The sequence below is a fragment of the Ovis canadensis genome, chromosome 8 (assembly GCF_042477335.2).
Source record: "Ovis canadensis isolate MfBH-ARS-UI-01 breed Bighorn chromosome 8, ARS-UI_OviCan_v2, whole genome shotgun sequence".
NCBI lineage: Eukaryota > Metazoa > Chordata > Mammalia > Artiodactyla > Bovidae > Ovis > Ovis canadensis.
In genome coordinates this window covers 51,681,478-51,687,130 of record NC_091252.1, presented here as the reverse complement: position 1 = coordinate 51,687,130, position 5,653 = coordinate 51,681,478, and the positions used below count along the sequence as shown (strand labels likewise).

The following is a 5,653-nucleotide window of genomic DNA, read 5'->3' as shown; positions in this document are numbered from 1 at the left end:
GTTTATAGCAATACAGGCATACCTCAAGAAACAAGAAAAAAGCCAAATAAATAACCGAATTCTACACCTAAAGCAACTAGAAAAGGAAGAAATGAAGAGCCCTAGGGTTAGTAGGAGGAAAGAAATCTGAAAAATTAGGGCAGAAATAACTGCAAAAGAAACAAAAGAGACCATAGCAAAAATCAACAAAGCCAAAAGCTGGTTCTTTAAGAAGATAAATAAAATTGACAAACCATTAGCCAGACTCATCAAAAAACAAAGGGAGAGGAATCGATGAAATTAGAAATGAAAATTGAGATATCACAACAGACAACACAGGAATACAAACGATCATAAGAGACTACTATCAGCAACTATATGACAAAAAAAATGGACAACTTGGAAGAAATGGAAAAATTCTTAGAAACAACTTTCCAAAACTGAACCAGGAAGAAATAGAAAATCTTAACAGACCCATCACAAACACGGATATCGAAACCGTAATCAGAAATCATCCAGTAAACAAAAGTTCAGGACTAGGTGGCTTCACAGCTGAATTTTACCAAAAATTTAGAGAAGGCCTACTCAAACTCTTCCAGAAAACTGCAGAGGAAGGTAAACTTCCAAACTCATTCTATGAGGCCACCATCAACCTAATACCAAAGTCTGACAAAGATGCCACAAAAAAAGAAAACTTCAGGCCAATAACACTAATGAACACATATGCAAAAATCCTTAACAAAATCCTAGCAAACAGAATCCAACAACACATTAAAAAGATCATACATCATGACCATAAAAAGTGGGCTTTATCCCAGGGATGCAAGGATTCTTCAATATCCACAATCAATCAATGTAATATACCACATTAACAAATTGAAAGATAAAAACCATATGATTATCTCAATAGATGCAGAGAAAGCCTTTGACAAAATTCAACCTCCATTTATGATAAAAACCCTCCAGAAAGCAGGAATAGAAGGAACATACCTCAACACAATAAAAGCTATATATGACAAACCCACAGCAAACATTATCCTCAATGGTGAAAAATTGAAATCCTTTCCCCTAAAGTCAGAAACAAGACAAGGGTGCCCACTCTCACTGCTACTATTCAACATAGTTTTGGAAGTTTTGGCCACAGCAATCAGAGAAGAAAAAGAAATAAAAGGAATTCAAATTGGAAAAGAAGTAAAACTCACTCTCACTGTTTGCAGATGACATGATCCTCTACATAGAAAACCCTAAGGACTCCACCAGAAAATTACTAGAGCTAATCAATGAATATAGTAAAGTTGCAGGATATAAAATCAACACACAGAAATCCCTTGCATTCTTGTACACTAATAATGAGAAAATAGAAAGAGAAATTAAGGAAACAATTCCATTCACCATTGCAATGAGAAGATTAAAATACTTATGAATATATTTACCTAAGGAAACAAAAGACCTATATATATAAAACTATAAAACACTGGTGAAAGAAATCAAAGAGGACACTAATAGATGGAGAAATATGTACATGGATCAGAAGAATCAATATAGTGGAAATATGTACACTACCCAAAGCAATCTATAGATTCAATGCAATCCTTATCAAGCTACCAGTGGTATTTTTCACAGAGCTAGAACAAATAATTTCACAATTTGTATGGAAATACAAAAATACCTAAAATAGCCAAAGCAATTTTGAGAAAGAAGAATGGAACTGGAGGAATCAACCTGCCTGACTTCAGTCTATACTATCAAGCTACAGTCATCAAGACAGTATGGTACTGGCAGAAAGACAGAAATATAGATCAATGGAACAAAATAGAAAGCTCAGAGATAAATCCACGCACCTATGGACACCTTATCTTTGACAAAGGAGGCAAGAATATACAACGGAGAAAAGACAATCTCTTTAACAAGTGGTGCTGGGAAAACTGGCTAACCACTTGTAAAAGAATGAAACTAGAACACTTTCTAACACCATACACAACAATAAACACAAAATGGATTAAAGATCTAAATGTAAGACCAGAAACTATAAAACTCCTAGAGGAGAACATAGGCAAAATACTATCCAACATAAATCACAGCAGGATCCTCTATGACCCACCTCCCAGAATATTGGAAATAAAAGCAAAAATAAACAAATGGGACCTAATTAAAATTAAAAGATTTTGCACAACAAAGGAAACTATAAGCAAGGTGAAAAGACAGCCTTCAGAATGGGAGAAAATAATAGCAAATGAAGCAACTGACAACAAATTAATCTCAAAAATATACAAGCAATTCCTGCAGCTCAATTCCAGAAAAATAAACAACCCCATCAAAAAATGCGCCAAAGAACTAAACAGACATTTCTCCAAAGAAGACGTACAGATGGCTAACAAACACATGAAAAGATGCTCAACATCCCTCATTATCAGAGAAATGCAAATCAAAACCACAATGAGATACCATTTCATTCCAGTCAGAATGGCTCCTATCCAAAAATCTATAAGCAAGAAAATCTGGGGAGGGTGTGGAGAAAAGGGAACCCTCTTACACTGTTGGTGGGAATGCAAACTAGTACAGCCACTATGGAGAACAGTGTGGAGATTCCTTCAAAAAACTGGAAATAGAACTGCCACGTGACCCAGAAATCCCACTGCTGGGCATACACACCGAGGAGACCAGAATTGAAAATGACATGTGTACCACAATGTTCATTGCAGCACTGTTTATAATAGCCAGGACATGGGAGCAACCTAGATGTCCATCAGCAGACGAATGGATAAGAAACCTGTGGTACATATACACAATGGACTATTACTCAGCCATTAAAAGGAATACATTTGAATCAGTTCTAATGAGGTGGATTGGAGGAGAAAATGGCAACCCACTCCAGTATTCTTTCCTGGAGAATCCTAGGGACAGAGGAGCCTGTCAGGCCGCCATCTATGGGGTCACACAGAGTCAGACATGATTGACGCGACTTAGCAGCAGCAGCAATGAGGTGGATGAAACTGGAGCCTATTATACAGAGTGAAGTAAGCCAGAAAGAAAAACACCAATACAGTATACTAATGCATATATATGGAATTTAGAAAGATGGCAACAAGACCCTATATGCGAGACAGCAAAAGAGACACAAATGTATAGAACAGTCTTATGGACTGTGGGAGAGGGAGAGGGTGGGATGATATGGGAGAATGGCATTGAAACATGTATATTATCATATGTGAAAGGAATCGCCAGTCCAGGTTTGATGCATAATACAGGATGCTCTGGGCTGGTACACTGGGATGACCCTGAGGGATGGGATGGGGAGGGAAGTGGGAGGGAGGTTCAGGATGGGGGAACACATGTACACCGATGGTGGATTCATGTTAATGTATGGCAAAATGAATACAATATTGTAAAGTAATTAGCTTCCAATTAAAATAAATAAATTTATATTAAAAAAATTAAAATGAGATATCACCTTCACCTGTCAGAATGTTTGTCATCAATAAGAACACAAATAACAAATGTTGATGAGGATATGGAAAAAAGGAAACCCTTGTACACTGTTGGTGGGAATGTAAATTTGTGCAGCCACTGTGGAAAACAGTATGAGGTTTCTTAAAAAACTAAAAATAGAACTACCATATGATTCAGCAATTCTACTCCTGGTTATATATCTTTTAAAAATTCCACTAATTTAAAAAGGTACATATGACCCAGTTTTCATAGCAGCATTATTTACACTCACCAAGACATGGAAGCAACCTAAGTCCATCAACAGATGAATGGAAAAGAAGATGTGGGAGATATATATATTAATATACATATTAATAAATACATACATATATAACAGAGTACTAATAGGTCATTAAAAGGAACAAAATTTTAGCATTTGAGGCAATATGGTTGGACTTGGAGGGCATTATGCTAAGTGAAATAAGTCAGACAAAGACAAATACTATGTGACATCACTTATTTGTGGAATCTAAAAAATACAACAAACTAGTAAATATAACTAAAAAAGAAGTAGACTCACATATAGAGAACAGTGTAGTGGTTCAGCGTAGGGAAGGGGCAATATAGGGGTGGGAGAGTGGGAGATACAAACTGTTGGGTGTAAGATAGGCTCAAGGATGTATTGTATAACATGGGGAGTATAGCCAATATTTTGTAATAACTGTAAATGGAAAGTAACCTTTTAAAATTGTATAAAAATTTTTAAACATTAAAAAAGGAAGTCATATATATATATATATATATATATATATATATATATATATATTTAAAAAGAAGGGGGTGGGAGAGCCATCTAGCCAGTAATCAAATTCCTGTGTGCTCTCCACAGTCTGGAACACCCAGAGAGGTTCACAGAGTTACATAAAGAAGAAAAGAGGGAGGAAGGAGATAGAGATGACCAGGAGGGGAAGAGGGGGGATCAAAAGAAGAGAGACAGATCTTGCCAGTAATCAGTTCCTTAAATGTTCTCCACAGCCCAGAATACCCAAAGAGATTCACAGAGCTGGGTAGAGAAGAGAAAGGGGAGGGAGGAGATAGAGGTGACCTAGGGGAGAAAAAGGAGAGTCAAAAGGGGGAGAGGGCAATCAAGCCAGTAATTACACTCCTAAGTAAAAACGGGTACTGAAGATTGGATTCTTAAAGGTACAAAATTGATAACAAATACCAAAAACTGAAGATTTAAAATCTACAGTAGAGGTTAGACTCTCAAAAATACAATATTAATAAAACAAAACAAAATCACAAAATTATTTTAAAATATATATGAATTAGCTTTAAAAATAGGGTTTTTTGGGGGCAAGGTAATAGTAAGTTATACAATGAAAATTAAAGGAGTAATAAAGGACTTTAAAATATTTTTTTTAATTTTAAAAACCGTTATAATAAAAATATATCTAGGAATTTCTCTAGAGCTATTGCAGGCAGTGTGGGGTCAGTTTAATTTCAGATAGTTCCTTGTTCCAGCTTATACTTCTCAAGTTCTGTAGGCCCCTTCCTGTGTAGTTGGTGCTAACTACAGGGTTTTAATCTGTTGCACCTGTCATTTCCAAAGCGGCCCGCCCTGTTTATTTTGGCTTCTTCTATTTGCAAGTCTCTTCAGTGTCTGAGGAGCCAAAATAGCTCAGATGGGAGAGCATTAGACTGAAGATCTAAATGTCCCTGGTTTGATCCCGGGTTTTGGCAGGCAAACGACTCATTTGGGCTTCCCTGGTGGCTCAGATGGTAAAGCATCTGCCTACAATGCAGAAGACCAGGGTTCGATCCCTGGGTTGGGAAGATCCCCTGGAGAAGGAAATGTCAACCCACTCCAGTATTCTTGCCTGGAGAATTCCATGGACTGAGGAGCCTGGTAGGCTACAGTTCATGGGGTTGCAAAGAGCTGGACACGACTGAGCAACTTCACTTCACTTCAGTGTCTAATTTCCACCCTGACACTTGACCTGCCTCTTGAGAAATCTGTATGCAGGTCAGGAAGCAACAGTTAGAGCTGGACATGGAACAACAGACTGGTTCCAAATAGGAAAAGGAGTACGTCAAGGCTGTATATTGTCACCCTGCTTTTTTTAACTTCTATGCAGAGTACATCATGAGACATGCTGGGCTGGAAGAAACACAAACTGGAATCAAGATTGCCGGGAGAAATATCAATAACCTCAGATATGCAGATGACATCACCCTTAGGGCA

At 37.2% G+C, this 5,653-nt stretch overlaps 1 non-coding gene across 1 annotated transcript; it reads left to right on the top strand.

Annotated features, from left to right (window-relative positions):
• Positions 1-5,078: 5,078 nt before the first annotated feature.
• TRNAF-GAA (transfer RNA phenylalanine (anticodon GAA)) lies at positions 5,079-5,151 on the top strand. Its single transcript has one exon. It is a non-coding gene; the product is annotated as a tRNA-Phe (tRNA).
• Positions 5,152-5,653: the final 502 nt, after the last annotated feature.